The sequence below is a fragment of the Octopus sinensis genome, linkage group LG2 (assembly GCF_006345805.1).
Source record: "Octopus sinensis linkage group LG2, ASM634580v1, whole genome shotgun sequence".
NCBI classification, from domain to species: domain Eukaryota; kingdom Metazoa; phylum Mollusca; class Cephalopoda; order Octopoda; family Octopodidae; genus Octopus; species Octopus sinensis.
Window position 1 is genome coordinate 171,826,637 of NC_042998.1, and position 12,307 is coordinate 171,838,943.

Genomic DNA, 12,307 nt, shown 5'->3' on the forward strand with positions numbered 1-12,307 from the left:
ATCAGAAATCACTTGTTTTACGTCACTTACCCATTTCGTCTTATAACCCATAGTTATAAATAGTTCTAAGTTTTAGACTGCTATAAGAATGCTATAAAAAAATTTCCAGGTCTTGCTCCGGGTAATTTTCTGAACTATATAAATCATTCAGCTGCATCACCATTTGCCAAATAAATAAATAAATAAATTAATTAAAAAATAAGAAATAAAGAATAAAATAAAAATAAAGAAAAATTATCCGTTTTGCTGATAGCAATAGTAGAGACAATTGTAGCAAAATACTTAGCTATTTTGATTTTAGTTATCATAGTTGTAATTAGTTTTGCTTCCACAAATGCTTGAGGTCATTAACGGATGAAGGCAACAGCAATAGCCAGACTCCAAGAGAAAGTTGGAAGTGGGGTAAGTCATGAGAACAAGACTTGTCATAGATGAGCTATAGAACAGGTTTATTAACAGGTGTATTCTAGATCGGCCCAATTAATTTTACATCTATAAGTGACAATCTAAATAATAACGATGATTCTTATATTAAGCGCTTAATTTAGGACATTTTGCATAGTTATACTTTCCTGCAGTAACATGGGAAACAATAATATATAACCCGGTATTTGCTAATTTCTCACTCCTCATCTGCGTTAAAAAATGTGGAAATTGTTTGAGAAAAAAAAAAAGAGAGAGAGAGAGAGACAGATATACTGTTCTCTACTAATAAAAATAAACTCAGGCCTATTCCCCATTTTCTTTTAGGAGTGAGTTGCCACAACAAGACACATCGGGCATTCCATTCATTCCTCAGCTCGGGTCAAGGCATAGAACGCAACCACCGATATCAGCAGCGGGGCCCGACAGTATATGCTGGTTTACCCCCGCTGCATCATGCCGGTTCCGTACCCCTTCAAGCAATATCAATTCACTCATCCGTCCGCAAACACTCTCCAAGCTTTCCTATCCTTTATAAACTCTCTTGCCTCTCTTGCTCCAACACCTTTTAACCACCAAAGCTTCCCTCGCTCCATCTATACACACAAACCGAGGTCTGCCTCTGGGTTTGATGCCTACCACTTCAGCCTTCACCCTCCTTACCATCTGCTCCTTATCTATCCTCTCCATGTGGCCAAACCACCTGAACATACGTCTATCCAATTTGGTTGTTATTCTCTCATTCCTGCTCGTGTTCGAACTTCCTCATTCCCCATCCTGTCCATCCGTGTCACACCAACCATAGCCCTCAAACATCTCATTTCAAACACATCTAGTTGCCTCCTTTCCACCTCTCTCAGCCCCCACGTCTCTGCACCATATAACATTGTCGGCACAATCACGCCCTCATACACCTCTTTTCGCTTTCATACTCAACCTTTTATCTCTCAGCATACCTTTCACAACTCCAAGTATCTCACTCCCCTCCCTCACTCTATATCCCACCTCCTCAGCCAAACCCTCATCCGCCGTCAGCTGTGACCCCAGATACTTAAAAGCACTCACCTCCTCTAGCATCTCACCATTTATAATCACATCCATCCTACCAGCCATTCCATCTCATCACCTTACTCTTAGCTACATTCACTTTCAGTTTCCTCTTCTTACACACTCTTCCAAAGTCTACCACCAGTCTCCTCAGATGCTCTTCTGAATCCGCCACTAGTGCTGTATCATCAGCAAACAAATACTGACTCACCTGCCATTTCTCTCCATTTTCTCTCACCATTTGGGTTCCCCTATTAAGGGTTCTAGCATTTACCTCTCTCACCACACCATCTATATATCCATCCTGTCTTGACTCCACCTTCACATTAAACCACTCACTTCACCACCCACCCTAACGCACGCCTTACTTTCTCTATAAAAACTCTGAACAGCTCTCAACAATCTACCATCTACTCCATACAACCGCAACACCTGCCACATTGCATTCCTATCCACTCGGTCATATGTCTTCTCTAGAACTCAAAATAAGATAAACTCAAAATAAATTACAACGATCATCAACAATTACTCTTAGCAGGTAAAAACTAATTTGAAAGTTGGTGAAAAAAGGAGAGTGGAACAAGTCGAAGGTCATTGAAAAAAATCAAAATAAATCCAAAACATGATTTGACTGAAACAAAATTTCTGCTTTACTTAGAGAACATTCCTCCATGTGATGGATGAGGTACAGAACAGAAGTTTATGAACAGATGTATTCTAGATCTCCCAATTAATTTTACATCTGTAAGTGGCTATCTAATGTTATTACTATTGATCGAGTCTGCATTACCGAATCTTGGGTTCAAAGATGTTATTCCAGACAATATTTTTAAACGAATTTGACGTTATGGAAAATAAACAATATTAATAAAACTCCATAAACTACCAGGGATTGTTTAAAAAGATTACTTCCTTAAACTGGGAGTTCCATGAAATTTCTCGTGTCTGTCAAGTTTAGGAGAGATTCAGTTGAAATTTCTACTCCCAAAACTTAAACCCAAATTAAATTTAAATAAAGTGCTCCTTTTAGGAAATCTCTTGCTGAACTTTTAGCAATTAAAACGTAAAGATTTTTGAAATGTGATTTTGTATTTGAAATAGAATTAAAACTTACAAAAAAATTAATGGGTGTTGCGTTTGAATTACATTTTTTAGATCAATAACAGATATTGTAATCACACGAATTTTCCTAGTTTGACTTCTCATAACACTATTTTCTACAATCCACTTTGGCCAGTGGTTCTGAAACCTGGTGGTAATGCCTCCTTGGGGCCGTTGTGAGTTTACAAACCGGCTTTAAATGTCAAGGAGGCGCTAGCATGGTGGGTGCTGGATGTTGTTAACTTTACACTTTCATCTTTCCAGAGTCGATAAAATAAAGTACTAGTCAATTACTGAACTCGACGTAACCTCCTGCCCTCAGCAATTGATGGCTTCGTGCCTAAATTAGAAACAATTTTTAAGTCTTCGTCATCTTTTGACATTGCCATAAAATGTTTGACATAGACAGCACTAGTGTAAGCAAATATATGAAAGGAGATGCAAACTGGATGGAATAGAACAAGAAAATATAGATAATAAACCATTGTGAAAAATTAGCTCACTTTTAATAAGCTTGGGTGAAGTGGGGGCAAAAATACCATTCGATGAAAAGAACATGAGCTAGAAGTCATTGATCTATACTCAACGTGTGTTAAATAAATAATTAAAACGCCCTTTTAAAGTCTAGCCAGGCTCATGGGCCCGGTTTCCCGGTTTCAATGGCGTATGTGTTCCCCAGCTGGACGAGACGCCAGTCCATCGCAGCGTTACTCATTTTTGTCAGCTGAGTGGACTGGAGCAACGTGAAATGAAGTGTTTTGCTCAAGAACACAACGCGTCGCCCGGTACAGGAATCGAAACCACAATGTTACGATCATGATGCTGATGCCCTAACAACTAAGCCACGCGCCTCCACCAACGTGTGTTAATTACACAAAGTAAATCGAATAAACGGAGTTGATCGAAATGCAAAAAATTGCGAAATAACCATTAAATCACATCAAACAGTCTGTAACAAAAAAGGAGGTATGAGATAACGCAGTGTGAGATACACATTGCCTGAAAAAAGAAAAAAAACGCTTTTAATCATAGACGCACTCCTTCAGGGTAAGACTGGAGCGAAACAACAACAGTGATATTGATTGTCTGCACCTAATTTCATAATATATCTGATCAATCTTAATATCTCGAATTTCAAATACTGAACTTATTTGATTTGAAGCATTTTACTATTAGTTATTTCACTTTATTAAAATAAGGTTTCCATATAAATGGTTTATGCTCCTCAAGGATAGAATTCGAAGCATTATTTACGTATGTTTACTGATTTAATAACAAATAAGGTGCTGTTTTTACTAATTTACTAAAATCTAGTTCGGCGCTTTCTGTCGACAACAGCTAAAATCAAGGCTGCTTAATTTTGGCTATCAATAAACTATCAAAATTATAAGTTTAAGGCAATGCTTGTTAAAGTGGGTTCTCTGAGGAGAAAAAAAATTCTGCAACGTAAAAATTCATTAAATAAATTTTTGCCGGAAATTTGTTCTATAAAGATGTCGAAATGATGTCTGCCCAATTAAAAAAAAAATTGAAAGATGAATTATTTCTCAATACATTTAAATAAAATAGAATAAAGGGTTTAAGAGGTGTAAGATTGTGATTTTCCAAACTATAAACCGCATGGTGGCTCCGCCTTGGTGACCTTTTTCAGGTTCCACCTAAAAAGAAAGGTGGAGATAGAGAAAAGGTGTCTGTCTGCGTGTGAATTTGAGAAAAGATGGAAACGTGTGGCACGATTGCTGCGTGTGAAAGTGGCCACATGAACACGCTATGAGTTAGCTGCCGAGTTTCAGTGGGAAAAAACAGGGCTCGTGGGGTCGGCAATCCTGGTGTTCCCACTTCATGTGTCATTTTTGTGTTGTGCTGTAAAAAATTTGTGTATCATTCGATTTCCTCGATTTTGTTTTCGATTTTATGTAAAATTCTTAAAGATCATTTTTTATGTAAATTTCATCCATTTCTCATGACCCCAAATCATGATGTATTGTCCCCCTCTACGTTGGCCCCTTGTGGGTAATAAAGAAATTACTATAAACCGCATGTTTAGGTACAAGATGTTAGCTAATCGAAATACGGTGTATATTACAAAGTTTCAAAGAAGAGGTAAATGACCTGTACAGATCGTATGCGTGTCTCAACCCATTTAAACATGGAACATGTATGTTTCGATTTCCAGTGGAATATTCCAGTGGAATTATTTTATCAGCCCCACAAGAATGAAAACTAAAAGTGACCCTGGTGGAGTTGAATTCTGAGAAGTGAGTCAACATACCAGCTAGTGAATAATACTTAGTCTCATGCTTTACTGCTTTGGTTAACTCTTAGCCCTTCGAAATGTGTTGATTGCTCTGGTCGTGTGGATTCTGCTACACTCATAGCCCTGCTGAAATCTCATAAAAAAATATCTGGAGGACGGATTATAAAAATAAAAGTATTCATATAAAAACTTTTAAAACATTAATTACCGAATAATAATAAGCCTTTCTAGTATAGGCACAAGGCCGGGAAATTTGGTGGACGAGTTAGTTGTTTCCAGTGACTCGATCACGAAAGGATGTAAGGCAAAGCCGACCTCGAAGAAATGCCGCTAAGCATTTTGCATGATGCTCCAACGATTCTTACATGTTTGTGGAGGCGCAACGCAATGGCCCAGTGATTAGGGCAGCGGACTCGTAGTCGTGGGATCGCGGTTACGATTCCCAGACCGCTCTGTGTGTTTATTGAGCGAAAACACCTAAAGCTCCACGAGGCTTTGGCAGGGTGGTGGTGGCAAACCCTGCTGTACTCTTTCATCACAACTTTCTCTCACTCTTTCTTCCTGTTTCTGTTGTACTAGTATTTCAAAGGGCCAGCCTTATCACACAGTGTCACGCTGAATCCCCACAAAAACTACGTTAAGGGTACCCGTGTCTGTGGAGTGCTCAGCCACTTACACGTTAATTTCACGAGCAGGTTGTTCCGTTGATCGGATCAGCTGGAACCCTCGTCGTTGTAGCCGATGGAGTGCTACGACGATTACATGTTTATATATTCAGCAATTATTAGATACAAATATATTCTTAAAAAGAAGTTAACAATATTTGATAATTTAACAGAGTTTTACTTACTGCGAGAAGGCGTAATTTCGCTTTACGTGGAAGTATTCTTCCAAAAGTATGACGAATGGTACAGGCAACAAGCCAGCCTACTTCACAGTCCTAACGTACCAGCATTCAAGTGTTAAAATGCTCCTGTTTATCCTTGCCAGTATTATATACACCACTCAGACAACTTAATTAAGGAATTAAGAGGGCAGTGCTGTGAGCAGCAGGTTACTGTTGCTAATTTCAATGGTAAAAAACAAGCATTTAAAAAAAAAGTAAAAGAGAATTTTTTTATCTGTGACATGACTCCTGCCATTTAAATTACATTTAAATAGTTGAAGGTAATTTTCCCGAAATGGCATAATTTAAAATAAATAGTGGTGGTTCTAAATGATTTTGCAAACGAAAGAAAGCAAAAAAATTTAATTGAATAATTTGTTACATATTAAGAGTTGATAAAATTACGCAATTACTCAAATGCATTGCTTTTGTAATATTCAGTCTTTTAAATGTGACGTTTCATTATGTCATTCGGGTTTACCCTTTGGAAATTTCATAGTACCCAGGGAAGTGCTTGCTCAACGACTTTTTTACCCTCTTTTTCCCATCACCGAACAACATACCCAGAAACTCCTTCAGTAATATTACTCAGAAGAGGTGGGAGAATCACTCAACGCTGAAGTTTATCCCGGTCATACATTTTGGGGAATAAGAGTACAGTTTGAACTCTCTATTCTTATATGGCCTAACCATGTTCCTTTGAACTGGTATTTTTCTTTATTATAGGCATAAAGCCTTAATATAGAGGGGACACCACAAGGACAGACAACACAGAACGTGGGGTACATAAAAACATATAACGAATGAATTATGAAAATAATGAAAATGAAATGGCTTTCCTACCCACCAAAGTAGGAAGTTCCATTTTACTGTTTTAAATATTTGTATCGCATTTACATCATAAAGTCTATTAATTCCTCGAATTCTATCACTGATGGTAATTCGTCATATCTAAATCGTAATGCTGTTATCTCTATCCTGTCTCCGAATATTTCTCTCAATCTTCCTGCTCTCTCATCTTCCAGCAACACTGCTTTTTGATTCCGGTTCTGCTCCTTGGCCAGCTTAATACTTATCCTCTGTGTTGTGGCCGTAGTGCCAAAATAAAGAAACATTGGCAAAGGTATGCGCTCTTTGAGTGCTCTTGTTAGTATTATTATTATTATTATGGCGTTATAAAGCGGCGAGCTGGCAGAATCGTTAGCACGCCGGGCGAAATGCTTTGTAGTATTTCGTCTACCGTTACGTTCTGAGTTCAAATTCCGCCGAGGTCTACTTTGCCTTTCATCCTTTCAGGGCCGATAAATAAAGTACCGACTTAATCCCTTTGTTTGTCCTTGTTTGTCCCCTCTATGTTTAGCCCCTTGTGGGCAATAAAGAAAAAGGCGGCGAGCTGGCAGAAACATTAGCACGCCGGGCGAAATGCGTAGCCGTATTTCGTCTGCCGTTACGTTCTGAGTTCAAATTCCGCCGAGGCCGACTTTGCCTTTCATCCTTTCGGGGTCGATAAATTAAGAACCAGTTACGCACTGGAGTCGATATAATCGACTTAATCCGTTTGTCTGTCCTTGTTTGTCCTCTCTGTGTTTAGCCCCTTGTGGGTAGTAAAGAAATACGTATTTCGTCTACCGTTACGTTCTGAGTTCAAATTCCGCCGAGGTCGACTTTGCCTTTCATCCTTTCGGGGTCGATTAAATAAGTACCAGTTACGCACTGGGGTCGATATAATCGACTTAATCCGTTTGTCTGTCCTTGTTTGTCCTCTCTGTGTTTAGCCCCTTGTGGGTAGAAAAGAAATAGGTATTTCGTCCGTCTTCCGTCAGAAAGAATCGTAACACAGAAGCGCCAAACGAAAAAGAAAATTTCCGGTACAGCATTTGGGTCTGCCTGACCCATATTGACCATGTAAATCACTAGCAAACCTGCAGTCAACGTGGACAGACTTCTGCATGAATCTTCATTTATGAAATTAAATCTAGAAATATTACTTAATTTATTTAATCTTTTCAGCGTGAAAAAAAAAAAAAAAAAAAAAGAAAGAGGTGGATTATCAATTATCATTTCTCACTGCATTTGAATCGTTGACCCTGAATAAACAAGCAAATACATCTGATCCGCAGGCAATCCATAAAATGTAACATACCAAACGACTCTTAATTCGATACGAAAATCTATTGGTCAATTATAAATCTGTCAATGGTTTCTTCGGGTTTCACAGATATTGTTCTTTGTTAACCCCAAGATTTATTTTTGATCGTACATTCCAGCCGTAACACTCCCGTCTTTTACCCTACGAGCAAAGAACTCAAATCCATATGATCAATCTATACTGCGATGATAGGGTATGGTTTTGAGGAAGATTTGACCGCCACTTCTTGCTGATCAACTATGTAGTGGGTCCTACGTTGGCATGTGTTCGTCAAAAAGTGAATATAGGTAGGCAATTTTTCTTGACACTCCTCATGAAGCCTTTTGAAAATGGTGATGTCTTAAAGGTTTCCTTTCAGTAGGCCATATTTACACGCAACATTTAATAGTACGCCACTACTTTCTATGTCTCATAAGAGCATATAAAAAGTTTCTAAGCTTGCGCAATTCCTTCCTAAGCCAAATTTTCATGTTTTTCGTCTCTCATCTTAAAACGTTTTTACTTACCAATTCTGAGCAACCAGCGGCCATCCACCCATCCATATGTATACATACACACACACACACACTTCAAACCATTGCAGGATAGTATCTATTTATAACTTTGTGAACTGGACCGTTGAGTAATGTGTCTTTATAATAGAGACAGTATCATGATTGTAACGGAACATAAAGCATCGATCTTTTGGCCGTCGACTCAATATTCTCGATCTCTAATGTAGAAGAATGTGTAGCAAAAAGAAGAATGTCCTAAATAATGTGATGTCTCGAAGCGCATATCCTTCATATCGACAATAAATTCTGAGATTACACTTTTCTAATAAAGGCCACCAGTTTGTTGTTTTCTTTTTCTTCCAATTTCGTTTTTAATCTAAATGCCAAAATTAAACCCCAAATTCGCACGCGTTCCCCTGTAGATATTGGACTTTAGTCAACAATGAAATAATAATGCACTAAAAAAGAAAAGGAGACAAAAAATTGCTTAGCCCGCAAAAGCTTCAGGTCAGAGTCGCGTGCTGTTATCGTTTAAAACACAAATTGTTTATGGTGGTCTCGATTAAAGCAAGGCTGCTTAACATTTACATCCTGTAAAGGTCATTAGGACAAATAATAATGACATTAAGTGGAGAATGAAAGAATGGGGAATAAAGAAAGGCTAGAGGAATATGTATTAGAAAAATAGGATAAGGAGACTGAGATTTAGCATGTAATTTAAGAAAAGAAAAAGTGTAAAACTATTAATTCTTCAACGATATAATTATCAAGAATAAATTGACTGCACAAGCAAAAGTGTGCCAAGTAACCTTATGGTAATATTTGATAACTTTCTGGAGAACGCTGAATGTCCGCATGCGCACACATACACGAATATAGAGTAAAATACACATGCAAATAATTATTAAAAAATAATCAAAACATTTCAACATGAATAAAAATACATGTATAAAAAAGAAAATATTGTGGCAGATTTAAAGAGATGGAAACTGGAGGCGGGATTAAAATACTTATTTTTGATTTAAAAAACATGGTTAAAATCTAACGTTTATTTAAAGCGGATATATATACTTATCTCATTTGACATGCACAATAATTCATATCTTAACCCCTATTTTTCTTTCTTATTTACTTTATTTTAAAGCTATTAACTGTTAAAATATCAACTTTAAATGTTTAATGTAAACGTTTTTTCTCTTCTCTTTACATAAAATGTCACATTTCATAAATGGAATTGGAACTGTTGCAGTTACATTACGGCTTCTCTTTTCTTCCCCTCTTGTCTACTTTTCTTTTCTTCCCTTTAATTTCTGCATACAAAGATACTGCCATAGTTTCGATTTACCAAATTTGCAACATCGAAATTGCAAAATATTTCATTTTAATTTAAAAAATTGATCAGTTTCCTCAGTTACATACTTCACCGCACAATCTTTTAGATTGAATTGTGATGACACCTTATATTTGGGGTTAACATGGATGGAAGCACTCCGTCGGTTCCGACGACGAGGGTTCCGGTTGATCCGATCAACGGAACAGCCTGCTCGTGGAATTAACGTGCAAGTGGCTGAGCACTCCACAGACACGTGTACCCTTAACGTAGTTCTCGGGGATATTCAGCGTGACACAGAGAGTGACAAGGCCGGCCCTTTGAAATACAGGTACAACAGAAACAGGAAGTAAGAGTGAGAGAAAGTTGTGGTGAAAGAGTACAGCAGGGATCACCACCACCCCCTGCCGGAACGTCGTGGAGCTTTAGGTGTTTTCGCTCAATAAACACTCACAACGCCCGGTCTGGGAATCGAAACCGCGATCCTACGACCGCTAGTCCGCTGCCCTAACCACTGGGCCATTGCGCCTCCACTTGGGGTTAACATATGTGTTATGTGAATGCTGCTGTGATCCTTCTCCGAAAGCAGGATTCGATGTCTCAGGCGGTGAAGCAGCTCTGAAGGTGTTTCTCCCCCACCTCACCCTACATAATTAAGAACTGCTCGAGGACAACCACTGATGTACACGACAAAACTCTGATACAACAGCACGAGCTTTGTTGAGTCAAATGTTGCGACTCTCAGCCAAATGTTTCTACCGTCTTCAATGCTCGTTCTTGCTGCACCACTAGTCTTCTCTCTTGCTTTTTAAGATTGTAGAGGAACCTTATAAATTACTTCGTCTTCATGTGGTAAAATATAGGCAATTCATCTTAGTAGAACCGAACTCTTTCCGACATACATTATCATTTGATACACAACACCGAAAATCGGTGCTTTTCTTTAAAAGAAAAACAGCAGGGTATGATTTGAGGAAAGTTTTTCTCCTATCTCTAGCACGACAAATGACCATGTGGAGGATTGGAAGCTTGAACTGCATGTTTGGAGGCTTGAACAGCAAGTTGGATATTGCAGATACAAAGGAAATAACCGAAAATTGAATCCCCATCACAAACTTATCGTATTAAAAGCTCAGATGACTCGTATTTCGATTCTTTCGTGGTTTCTAGTCATTGGACTGCAGTCATACTGGGACATCTCAGATATCGTAATAGGAGAGGGAGGGGGACAATGGATATACAAATAGTGGTATGGAAACTGAATATGGATGGATCTAATGTTTTTCTTCATTACCCAGGTGATATGACAATGAACATGAGGTGAGATACGAGATGAGAAGGTACTAAGTAGGCAGTCTGTCATCTCAGAGCACCAAGAAAGAACATGAAAACCCCAGGTGTAGATATGAAGTATATAACCCAGCCAACATCACTATCCCCTTTTTAAAATTTTTTGCTGTGCTTGCACAGGTTGCCAGATTTTTGTGTGTTGTCAATAGTCATAATTCTCTAACATCTTGAGACCAATCTTCTTCACTGCATGTCAAGTCTTCTTTAATTTTCCTCCTTCCACAATTTCCATCCACTTCTTTACACAACTGTCATCATCCATATACATTGCATATCCATACTCAGAACAGCCTTCACTTTTGCACACTGCTTTTGATATTTCTAATGCACAGATTTTCTCTCAGCTCATTTGTACACGTCACTTATGCACACTAACATTACACACCCAATGAAGTATGCTCACTTCATTCCTTTATAGTCTTTGCATGCCCACTGCATGCAAGATTGATATCTTCCTACTATGTAACATAAAACTTTGTACAGAGGCTTCATATATTCTGGTTTTTACAATAAAAAAGAAGACATTTGTTGTTGGGGGAGTAAAAGCTCCTGGGACTATTTTTAGCCCATTTTTACTCTGGCTTGTATACACTATTTTTGGCATTGATTTTTAGAGTGAATGCCCTCTCTGTCACCAACTACTATGCAAAATGGACTCGGTGCTATTATCTCTGTTGGCAATGAGGGGATAACATCTTTGAGAGAATGGCTTATGTACAAAGTATGATGTTACATGTTATGGTGACCAGTGGACATTGAATGAAGAGGATGTGTGAAGGCTGGAGAGAAATAAAGGATGTCTACTCTGCATGATGTGTAATGTTGGCACCCATGAATGATGTTGTACAGATGAGCTCAGAGATATACTGGATATAAGAGGAATAGAGTTGTGATATGTAAGAGAGAAGATTGCATTGGTATGAGTATGCAATATGTATGGCAGATAACAGATGAATAAGCAAGTACCTAGAGATCCAAATGGAAGAAAACTATAAAAGGAGAAAACCAAAGAACAAAAGGGTAGAAGCGTTGAAAGTTTAGGTTGTTGAGCCTAATAAAAGAGCCCAACAAATTGCAAACTACAGTATTGGAAAGAAGCAGTCCAACTCAAGCAAACCTGTAAAAGCAGATGTAAAAATGATTATAACGTTGATGGTACACACATGTATATACATGCACACAAACATACATTCATTCATACTATATAATATATAGATGCATGAAAGATCCAAAGTCCTTGAGACCCCAGAAACATCATTGATGATTTGAA

At 38.1% G+C, this 12,307-nt stretch overlaps 1 protein-coding gene across 5 annotated transcripts in view; it reads right to left on the reverse strand.

Annotated features, from left to right (window-relative positions):
• The window catches only part of LOC115230501 (protein NDNF-like), a 181,769-nt gene that overhangs the window by 98,899 nt on the left and 70,563 nt on the right, over positions 1–12,307 (reverse strand). The window contains exon 1 of one of the 5 annotated variants that reach the window (XM_036500424.1): positions 5,679–5,796. The exons of the other annotated variants lie outside the window; for them this stretch is intronic. The gene's annotated coding sequence lies outside the window, so the exon portion shown is untranslated. Of the gene's footprint in view, positions 1–5,678; positions 5,797–12,307 lie in introns of those variants that run through there. 5 annotated transcript variants of the gene reach the window in all.